Source organism: Arachis stenosperma, chromosome 1 (assembly GCF_014773155.1).
Source record: "Arachis stenosperma cultivar V10309 chromosome 1, arast.V10309.gnm1.PFL2, whole genome shotgun sequence".
NCBI classification, from domain to species: Eukaryota; Viridiplantae; Streptophyta; class Magnoliopsida; order Fabales; family Fabaceae; genus Arachis; species Arachis stenosperma.
This window is the reverse complement of record NC_080377.1, coordinates 18,131,286-18,143,286: the sequence shown is the minus strand read 5'-3', so window position 1 is coordinate 18,143,286 and position 12,001 is coordinate 18,131,286. Positions and strand designations below refer to the sequence as shown.

General features: G+C 38.5%; 1 non-coding gene across 1 annotated transcript; it reads right to left on the bottom strand.

Moving 5' to 3' along the window:
* Positions 1-10,032: 10,032 nt before the first annotated feature.
* On the bottom strand, positions 10,033-10,140 carry LOC130953828 (small nucleolar RNA R71). Its single transcript, XR_009075993.1, has one exon. It is a non-coding gene; the product is annotated as a small nucleolar RNA R71 (small nucleolar RNA).
* Between the last annotated feature and the right edge of the window lie 1,861 nt (positions 10,141-12,001).

Below are 12,001 nucleotides of genomic sequence, written 5' to 3'. Positions count from 1 at the left end.
AAAAGCGTTGCTTTTTCGTTTTCCAAACCATTTTGGCATCCAAGGCCGGAGAAACCTCTAGAAAGAGGAAAGGGAAGGCAAAAGCTTCCACCTCCGAGTCATGGGAGATGGATATATTCATCTCAAGGGTGCATCAAGACCACTTCTATGAAGTTGTGGCCTTGAAGAAGGTGATCCCCGAGGTCCCCTTTTCACTCAAAAAGGTGAATATCCGGAGATCCGCATGAGATCCGAAGAAGAGGTTGGGAAGTGCTTACCAACCCCATTCAACAAGTCGGAATCTTGATGGTTCAAGGTTCTATGCCAATGCATGGATCACCAAGAACCATGATCAAGTATGAACCCGGATCCAAAAATTATCTTACTATGGTTCGGGGGAAATACTTTGGATTTTAGTCCGGAAAATGTAAGGTTAGCATTCACTTGCCCATGATGCAAGGAGATGAACATCCTTACACTAGAAGGGTCAACTTTGATCAAAGGTTGGACCAAGTCCTCACAGTCATATGTGAAGAGGGCGCACAATGGAAAAGAGATTCAGAGGCAAGCCGGTTCAATTGAGAAGGCATGACCTCAAGCCCATGGCTAGAGAATGGTTGGAGTTCATCCAACGCTCAATTATTCCTACTAGCAACCGGTCTGAAGTTACTCTAGACCGGGCCATCATGATAGCATCATGATTGGAGAAGAAGTGGAAGTTCATGAGGTTATAGCCCAAGAACTCTATAAAGTGGCGGACAAGTCTTCCACCTTGGCAAGGCTAGCCTTTCCTCATCTCATTTGTCACCTCTGTTATCAGTTGGAGTTGACATAGAAGGAGATATCCCCATTGATGAGGACAAGCCCTCACCAAGAAAAGGATGAGCAAACAAGAAACCCCTCTCATCATGAGATCCCTGAGATACCTCAAGGGATGCACTTTCCTCCACAAACTATTGGGAGCAAATAAACACCTCCCTAGGAGAATGAGTTCCAACATGGGACAACTAAGGGTGGAGCACCAAAGAGCATTCCATTCTCCTCCATGAAATTAGAGAAGATCAAAGAATCATGAGAGAGGAGCAACAAAGACAAGGAAGAGACATTGAGGAGCTCAACTCCATAGGATCTTCAAGAGGAAGAACAAGCCGCCATCACTAGGTGGACCCGTTCTTTAATTTCTTTGTTCTTTGTTTTTCTGTTTTTCAAAATTTCATGCTTATGTTTATCTGTTTGTGTTATGATCATTAGTGTCTTAGTGTCTATGCCTTAAAGTTATGAATGTCCTATGAATCCATCACCTTTCTTAGAGATTGTTCTTAATTGAAAAAGAAAAGAATTGCATGAATTTTGAATTTTATAACAGTTTAATTATATTGATGTGGTGGCAACACTTTTGTTCTCTGAATGTATGCTTGAACAGTGCATATGTCTTTTGAATTTGTGGTTCATGAATGTTGGCTCTTGAAAGAATGATGAAAAAGGAGACATGTTACTGAGGATCTGAAAAATCATAAAAAAATGATTCTTGAAGCAAGAAAAAGCAGTGAATATAAAAAAAAAAGGAAAAAAAAAGAAGGGGCGAAAAAAAAAAACGAAAAAAGAAAGAAAAAGAAAGAAATAAAGTTGTGATCCAAGGCAAAAAGAGTGTGCTTAAGAACCCTGGACACCTCTAGTTGGGGACTCTAGCAAAGCTGAGTCACAATCTGAAAAGGTTCACCCAATTATGTGTCTGTGGCATGTATGTATCCGGTGGTAATACTGGAAGACAGAGTGTTTGGGCCACAGCCAAGACTCAATAAGTAGCTGTGTTCAAGAATCATCATACTTAACTAGGAGAATCAATAACACTATCTGGATTCTGAGTTCCTAAAGAAGCCAATCATTCTGAGTTCCAAAGGATAAAGTGAGATGCCAAAACTATTCAGAGGCAAAAAGCTAAAAGCCCCGCTCATCTAATTAATACTGATCTTCATAGATGTTTTTGGAGTTCATTGCATATTCTCTTCTTTTTATCTTATTTGATCTTCAGTTGCATGAGGACAAGCAACAATTTAAGTTTGGTGTTGTGATGAGCGGATAATTTGTACGCTTTTTGGCATTGTTTTTAGTATCTTTTAGTTAGTTTTTATTATATTTTTATTAGTTTTTAGTTAAAATTCACTTTTCTGGACTTTACTATGAGTTTGTGTGTTTTTCTGTGATTTCAGGTATTTTCTGGCTGAAATTGAGGGATCTGAGCAAAAATCTGATCCAGAGACTCAAAAGGACTGCAGATGCTGTTGGATTCTGACCTCCCTGCACTCGAAGTGGATTTTCTGGAGCTACAGAATCCCAATTGGCGCGCTCTCAACGGCGTTGGAAAGTAGACATCCTGGGCTTTCCAGCAATATATGATAGTCCATACTTTGCCCAAGATTTGATGGCCCAAACCGGCGTTCAAAGTCACCTCAAGAAATTCCAGCGTTAAACGCCGGAACTGGCACCTAAATGGGAGTTAAACGCCCAAACTGGCATAAAAGCTGGCGTTTAACTCCAAGAAGAGTCTCTACACGAAAATGCTTCATTGCTCAGCCCAAGCACACACCAAGTGGGCCCGGAAGTGGATTTTTATGTCATTTACTCATCTCTGTACACCCTAGGCTACTAGTTTTCTCTAAGTAGGACCTTTTACTATTGTATTTTCATCTAGGGATTATTTTTAGATCCTTTGATCATCTTTGGACATCTAGTTCTTAGATCACTGGGAGGCTGGCCATTCGGCCATGCCTAGACCTTGTTCTTATGTATTTTCAACGGTGGAGTTTCTACACACCATAGATTAAGGTGTGGAGCTCTGCTGTACCTCGAGTATTAATGCAATTACTATTGTTCTTCTATTCAATTCTTCTTGTTCTTGTTCCAAGATATCACTTGTTCTTCAACTTGATGAATGTGATGATCTGTGACACTCATCACCATTCTCACCTATGAACAAGGTGACTAACAACCACTCTTGTTCTACAAGCATACGAGGCTTAGTGAATATCTCTTGGATTCCTGATACACGATGCATGGTTGATCGCCTGACAACCGAGTGCTCGCCTGACAAACGAGCCAGCCATTCCGTGAGATCAGAGTCTTCGTGGTATAGGCGAGAACTGATGGCGGCATTCAAGAGAATCCGGAAGGTCTAACCTTGTCTGTGGTATTCTGAGTAGGATTCAATGATTGAATGACTGTGACGTGCTTCACACTCCTAGCAGGCGGGGCGTTAGTGACAGACGCAAAAGGATCGATGGATTTTATTCCGGCCTGACCGAGAACCGACAGCTGATTAGCCATATGCTGTGACAGAGCATGGGAACATTTTCACTGAGAGGATGGGAGGTAGCCACTGACAACGGTGAAACCCTACATGAGCTTGCCATGGAAAGGAGTAAGAAGGATTGGATGAAGACTGTAGGAAAGCAGAGAGACGGAAGGGAAGGCATCTTCATACGCTTGTCTGAAGCTCTCACCAATGATATACATAAGTACCTCTATCTTTATCTTTATGCTTTATTCGTTTATCACTATACCCAATTGAGTCTGCCTGACTGAGATTTACAAGGTGACCATAGCTTGCTTCATAGCAACAATCTCCGTGGGATCGACCCTTACTCGCGTAAGGTTTATTACTTGGACGACCCAGTGCACTTGCTGGTTAGTTGTGCGAAGTTGTGTTTATGCCATGGTATTGAGCACCAAGTTTTTGGAGCCATTACTAGGGATTATTTGAGATGTGAAAAGTATTGATCACAATTTCGTGCACCAGTTGGCTTTGTGAAGTCACCAAGCATTCTCCTTGCATTATTATTATTTTCGGTTGCCATCTCCTTCTCTTGTTCTAAAATTTCTGAAAGGTTGTTTCTGGATTGTTGTAATTTAGTTTCTCTTAGTTTCCTTTTCAAAGTCCTTTCAGGTTCAGGATCAATTTCAACAAGAGTGCCGTTTTCCCTGTTCCTGCTCATATGAAAGAGAAGAAAACAAGAAAAGAAAGAGGAATCCTCTATGTCACAGTATAGAGATTCCTTTGTGTTAGTAGAAAAAGAGAGGGGAGAAGAATGAAAAAGAATGAATAGTCTGTATAAAGAGTAAGGATAGGGGAGGTGAAGAGAAGTGTTAGTAAATAAATAATTAAATAGAATATGAAAAGAGAGGGAGAATTTCGAAAATAATTTTTTTGAAAAAGGGGTTAGTAATTTTCAAAAATTAAATATAAGATATAATTAAAATTAAAATTTAGAACAAAAAGAACTTTTGAAAAAGAGGTGAGATATTTTCGAAAATTAGAGAGGGAAAAGTAGTTAGGTGGTTTTGAAAAAGATAAGAAACAAACAAAAAGTTAGTTAGTTGATTGAAAAAGATTTGAAATCAAATTTTAAAAAGATAAGAAGATAAGAAGTTAGATAAGTTATTTTGAAATCAAATATTGAAAAAGATAAAATTTTTGAAAAAGATAAGATAAGAGATAAAAAGATTTAATTTAAAAATTTGAAATCACTTACTTCACTAACAAGAAACTACAAGATAAGATTCTAGAACTTAAAGATTGAACCTTTCTTAACAAGAAAGTAACAAACTTCAAATTTTTGAATCAATCACATTAATTGTTAGCTAATTTTCGCAAATATGATATAAAGGAAAAGAAAAAGATTTTGAAAAATAATTTTTAAAATTTTCGAAAATAAGAAGAAAAAAAATGGAAAAGATATGATTTTTGAAAAAGATTTTGAAAAGATAAGATTTTTAAAATTGAAATTTTGACTTGACTTGTAAGAAACAACTAATTTTAAAAATTTTTGACCAAGTCAACTCAAAATTTCGAAAATTTGGAGAAAATTAAGGAAAAGATATATTTTTTTTTATTTTTGAATTTTTAATGATGAGAGAGAAAAACACAAACATGGCCCAAAACATGAAAATTTTGGATCAAAACACTTAATGCATGTAAGAACACTATGAATGTCAAGATGAACACCAAGAACACTTTGAAGATCATGATGAACATCAAGAACATATTTTTGAAAAATTTTTAATGCAAAGAAAACATGCAAGATACCAAACTTAGAAATCTTTAATGCATGGACTCTAACAAACGAAAAATGCATATAAAAAACAACAAACAACACAAAACAAGAAAACATCAAGATCAAACAAGAGGACTTATCAAGAACAACTTGAAGATCATGAAGAACACTATGAATGCATGAAATTTTCAAAAAATGCAAGAAAATTTTTTAAAGCATGCAATTGACACCAAACTTAAAAGTTGACTCAAGACTCAAACAAGAAACACAAAGTATTTTTGATTTTTATGATTTTATTAATTTTTTGGATTTTTATTAATTTTTTTTTCGAAAATAAAGTTTAGAAAAACGAGAAATAAAAGAAAAATTTTGAAAAAGATTTTTGAAAAGAAAATTACCTAATCTGAGCAACAAGATGAGCGTCAGTTGTCCATACTCGAACAATCCCCGACAACGGCGCCAAAAACTTGGTGGACGAAATTGTGATCAAAGAGTTCCAGGCACTGTTAGAGAAGCTCACAACTTCGTTCAACTTAACCAGCAAGTGTACTGGGTCATCCAAGTAATACCTTACGTGAGTAAGGGTCGATCCCACAGAGATTGTTGGTATGAAGCAAGCTATGGTTACCTTGTAAATCTCAGTTAGGCAGATTAAATGGTTATAGGTTTCGAAAATCCAATATGATTAATAAAAATAAACAGAAAATAAAATAGGATAGAAATACTTATGTAAATTAATAGTGGGAATTTCAGATAGGCGTGTGGAGATGCTAGAATCCTTTCGAATCTCTACGTTCGTATTAATTTCATCCAATCCTTCTTACTCCTTTCCATGGCAAGCTGTATGTAGGGCATCACCATCATCAATGGCTACTTTTAATCCTCTCGGGAAAATGGTCCTATGCGCTGTCACTGCACGGCTAATCGTCTGGAGGCATCACCCTTGTTGATAGCTACATCCCATCCTCTTAGTGAAAATGGTCCAAATGCTCTGTTACAGCACGGTTAATCATCTGTCGGTTCTCAATCAGGTTGGAGTAGAATCCATTGATTCTTTTGCGTTTGTCATCACGCCCAGCCTTCAGGAGTTTGAAGCTTGTCACAGTCATTGATGAGCGGATGATTTGTATACTTTTTGGCATTGTTTTTAGTATGTTTTTGATATGATCTAGTTAGTTTTTAGTATATTTTTATTAGTTTTTAGTTAAAATTCACTTGTCTGGACTTTACTATGAGTTTGTGTGTTTTTCTGTGATTTCAGGTATTTTCTGGCTGAAATTGAGGGACCTGAGCAAAAATCTGATCCAGAGACTCAAAAGGACTGCAGATGCTGTTGGATTCTGACCTCCCTGCACTCGAAGTGGATTTTCTGGAGCTACAGAAGCCCAATTGGCGCGCTCTCAACGGCGTTGGAAAGTAGACATCCTGGGCTTTCCAGCAATATATAATAGTCCATACTTTGCCCAAGATTTGATGGCCCAAACCGGCGTTCAAAGTCACCTCAAGAAATTCCAGCGTTAAACGCCGGAACTGGCACCTAATTGGGAGTTAACGCCCAAACTGGCACTAAAGCTGGCGTTTAACTCCAAGGAGAGTCTCTACACGAAATTTCTTCATTGCTCAGCCCAAGCACACACCAAGTGGGCCCGGAAGTGGATTTTTATGTCATTTACCCATCTATGTACTAGTTTTTTATAAGTAGGACCTTTTACTATTGTATTTGAAACACATCTTGGTAGCTATCTTTGAGTTTTATGCTATCTTAGATCATTGGGAGGCTGGCCATTCGGCCATGCCTAGACCTTATGCTTATGTATTTTCAACGGTGGAGTTTCTACACACCATAGATTAAGGTGTGGAGCTCTGCTGTACCTCGAGTATTAATGCAATTACTATAGTTCTTCCATTCAATTCCGCTTGTTCTTTTACCAAGATATCACTTGTTCTTCAACTTGATGAAGGTGATGATTGACACTCATCATCATTCTCACCTATGAACAAGGTGACTGACAACCATTCTTGTTCTACAAGCATTCGAGGCTTGGTGAATATCTCTTGGATTTCTGATTGCACGATGCATGGTTGATCGCCTGACAACCGAGTGCTCGCCTGACAAACGAGCCAGCCATTCCGTGAGATCAGAGTCTTCGTGGTATAGGCAAGAACTGATGGCAGCATTCAAGAGAATCCGGAAGGTCTAACCTTGTCTGTGGTATTCTGAGTAGGATTCAATGATTGAATGACTGTGACGTGCTTCAAACCTGTAACCTACTGGGCGTTAGTGACAGACGCAAAAGAGTTATTCTATTCCGGTAGGGGAGGGAACCAAACCGGTGATTGGCAGCACTGTGACAGAATGTGTGCATTAGCTTTCACTGCGCGGATGGGAGGTAGCTGCTGACAACAGTGAAACCCTACACGAGCTTGCCATGGAAAGGAGTAAGAAAGGATTGGATGAAGCATTAGGAAAGCAGAGAGACGGAAGGGAAGGCATCTTCATACACTTGTCTGAAGCTCTTACACCAATGATATACATAAGTATCTCTATCCTTATCTTTTATGTTATTTTCGTTCATCACCATATACATCTGAGTTTGCCTGACTAAGATTTACAAGATGACCATAGCTTGCTTCAATACTAACAATCTCCGTGGGATCGACCCTTACTCACGTAAGGTTATTACTTGGACGACCCAGTGCACTTGCTGGTTAGTTGTGCGAAGTTGTGTAATGCCATGGTATTGAGCCACCAAGTTTTTGGCGCCGTTGCCGGGGATTGTTCAAGTTTTGAGCAAGCTTTTGGTAACATCAGTGCCAAGATCCGGCAACAACATCAAGTTCTTGGTGTTATTGCCCGGGATTGTTTAGGCTGGACAACTGACGGTTCATCTTGTTGCTTAGATTAGGTATTAATTTTTTTTCGAAATTCTTGAAGATGAATTCTAGAGTTTCATGATGATTTGTTGAAATCTGGCTGGCTGAGAAGCCATGTCTAATCTGATTGGACCGAGGTTTCAACTTATCACCACAAGAGCTTGTTGATTCTCATCAATTTTGCTCTTGGAGCAGTGATCTGCTAAGATTTGGCTGACCTTTGGTCATGTCTAGTGTTTGAACCGAAGCTTTCTTTGAAAGCTTGGCTGGCTGTGAAGCCATGTCTAATTCCTGGACCGGAGTCTTAGACTAGCATTGCACTGATTCCTGGAATTCTCATTAAGAATTTTGATACCTTTTCCTACTTAATTTTCGAAAAACACAAAAAAATTTACAAAACCAAAAAGACCAAAAATATTTGATGTTTCTTGCATAAGTTTAGTGTCTCATCCTAAGTTTGGTGTCAAATGCATGTTTTTGTTATAATTTTCGAATCCATGCATATATTTCTTTGTTTTGATCTTTGAATTCTATTGACTTGAAGTATTTTGTGTGTCTCATATGCATTCTCATATTGTTAGTGTCAGTAGTATACAAACTGCTAAGTTTGGTGTCTTGCATGCATTGTTATTTGATTCATTTTGCATTTTGATTATTAAAAATCCAAAAAATATTTTTTAATTTGTGTCTTTTCAAGTCAATGATACAAAGAATTGAAGATTCAGAACATACTGCAGAGGAATTACACAGAAAAAGCTGAGCATTCAAAAATGCCCAGTGAAGAAGGCAGACTGGCGTTTAAACGCCAGCCAGGGCACCTGGTTGGGCGTTTAACGCCCAAAGAGGTAGCATTTTGGGCGTTAAACGCCAGAATGTATACCATTCTGGGCGTTTAACGCCAGGATGGTGCTAGGGGGAAGATTTTGTTTTCAAATCAATTTTCTTAGTTTTTCAAAATCAAATCTTTTTCAAATCAAATCTTTTCAATCAAATGTTTTCAAAATCAATTTCTTTCCTTTTTAAAAGATACTTACTAACAATTAATGATTTGATTGAACATCTCAAAAATTGTTGCCTTTTCTGTTGAGGAAGGTTTTATGTTTGAATCATATCTTTTCTTGTTAGGCAAGTCATTAATTTTTAAAATCATATCTTTTCAAAGTGTTTTCAAATCATATCTTTTCAATCACATCTTTTTAAAACCATAACTTTTCAATTAAATCTTTTTAACCACATCTTTTTCAAATTAGTTTTCAATCAAATCTTTTTTAATTTCTAATTTCAAAATCTTTTTCAAAAATCACTTGATTTCTTTTCCACTTTGATTTTCGAAAATCAATTAATGTTTTTCAAAAATGTTTTCAAAATATTTTAATGAATTTTCGAAAATTCTCTTCCCTCCTTCCCACATCCTTCTATTTGTGGAATACCACTCCTTCTAAATGCACAATTCGAACCTTATCTAAGTAAAGTTCGAATTCTTCTTCTCCTTCTTCTTTCTATTTCTCTTTTCCTCTGACATTTCAAGGAATCTCTATACTGTGACATAGAGGATTCCACACTTTCTGTTTCTCTTCTCTTTCATATGAGCAGGAGCAGAGACAAAGGCATTCTTGTTGAAGCTGACCCTGAACCTGAGAGGACCTTGAAGCGAAAGCTAAGAGAAGCCAAGGCACAACTCTCTTTAGAGGACCTGACCGAATTCTTCAGGGAAGAAGAACACATGGCAGCCGAAAACAACAACAATGCAAACAATGCAAGGAAGGTGCTTGGTGACTTTACTACACCTACTCCTGATTTCTATGGGAGAAGCATCTCTATTCCTGCCATTAGAGCAAACAACTTTGAGCTTAAGCCTCAATTAGTTTCTCTAATGCAACAGAATTGCAAGTTTCATGGACTTCCAATGGAAGATCCTCATCAGTTTTTAGCTGAGTTCTTGCAAATCTGTGACACAGTCAAGACTAATGGGGTTAACCCTGAGGTCTACAGACTGATGCTATTCCCTTTTGCTGTAAGAGACAGAGCTAGAATATGGTTGGATTCTCAACCTAAAGAAAGCCTGGACTCTTGGGAAAAGCTAGTCAATGCCTTCTTGGCAAAGTTCTTTCCACCACAAAGATGGAGTAAGCTTAGAGTGGAAGTCCAAACCTTCAGACAGAAGGATGGAGAATCCCTCTATGAAGCTTGGGAAAGATGCAAACAATTAATCAGAAGATGTCCCTCAGACATGCTTTCTGAATGGAGCATCATAGGTATCTTCTATGATGGTCTCTCTGAACTATCCAAGATGTCTTTGGATAGCTCTGCTGGAGGATCTCTTCATCTGAAGAAGACGCCTGCAGAAGCTCAAGAATTGATTGAAATGGTTGCAAATAACCAATTCATGTACACTTCTGAAAGGAATCCTGTGAACAATGGGACTAGTCAGAAGAAAGGAGTTCTTGAGATTGACACTCTGAATGCCATATTGGCTCAGAACAAGATATTGACTCAACAAGTCAATTTGATTTCTCAAAGTCTGTCTGGAATGCAAAATGCACCAAACAGTACTAAGGATGCTTCATCTGAAGAAGAAGCTTATGATCCTGAGAACCCTTCCATGGAAGAGGTGAATTACCTAGGAGAACCCTATGGAAACACCTATAATTCTTCATGGAGAAATCACCCAAATCTCTCATGGAAGAATCAAGAGAGACCTCAACAAGGTTTCAATAATAATGGTGGAAGAAACAGGTTTAACAATGGTAAACCTTTTCCATCATCTTCTCAGCAACAGACAGAGAGTTCTAAGCAGAATACTTCTGACTTAGCAACAATGGTCTCTGATCTAATAAAGACCACTCAAAGTTTCATGAATGAAACAAGGTCTTCCATCAGAAATTTGGAAGGACAAGTGGGTCAGCTGAGCAAGAAAGTTACTGAACTCCCTCCTAGCACTCTCCCAAGTAATACAGAAGAAAATCCAAAAGGAGAGTGCAAAGCCATAGACATGGCCGAATATGGAGAGGAAAGAAAGGAGGAGGACGCCACTGAGGAAGACCTCAGTGGGCGTGTACCAATCTCCTCTGAGTTCCTCAATGAGGAACAATGGGAATCTGAGGCTCCAAATGAGACCATAGAGATTCCATTGGACTTACTTCTGCCATTCATGAGCTCTGATGAGTATTCTTCCTCTGAAGAGGATGAGTATGTCACTGAAGAGCAAGTTGCTAAATACCTTGGAGCAATCATGAAACTGAATGACAAGTTATTTGGAAATGAGACTTGGGAGGATGAACCACCCTTGCTCACCAAAGAACTGAATGACTTGTCTAGGCAGAAACTGCCTCAAAAGAGGCAAGATCCTGGGAAGTTTTCTATACCTTGTACCATAGGCACCATGACCTTCAAGAAGGCCTTGTGTGACTTGGGGTCAAGTGTAAACCTCATGCCCCTCTCTGTAATGGAGAAATTAGGGATCTTTGAGGTGCAAGCTGCAAAAATCCCACTAGAGATGGCAGACAATTCAAGAAAACAAGCCTATGGACTTATAGAGGATGTTCTGGTTAAGGTTGAAGACCATTACATTCCTACTGATTTCATAGTCCTAGAGACTGGGAAGTGCATGGATGAATCCATCATCCTTGGCAGACCCTTTCTAGCCACAGCAAAGGCTGTGATTGATGTTGATAGAGGAGAGTTGATCATTCAAGTGAATGAAGAATCCTTGGTGTTTAAGGCCCAAGGATATCCCTCTGTCACCATGGAGAAGAAGCATGAAGAGCTTCTCTCAAAACAGAGCCAAGCAGAGCCCCTACAGTCAAACTCTAAGTTTGGTGTTGGGAGGCCACAACCAAACTCTAAGTTTGGTGTTGAACCCCCACATTCAAACTCTAAGTTTGGTGTTGGGAGGTCCCAACACGGTTCTGAACAACTCTGAGGCTCCATGAGAGTCCTCTGTCAAGCTAATGACAGTAAAGAAGCGCTTGTTGGGAGGCAACCCAATGTTTTATAATTAATTATTTTCTTTTGTTATTTTATCTTTTTTGTAGGTTGATGATCATAAGAAGTCACAAAAACAATGAAAAAAGCAAAAACAAAATGAAAAACAGGAA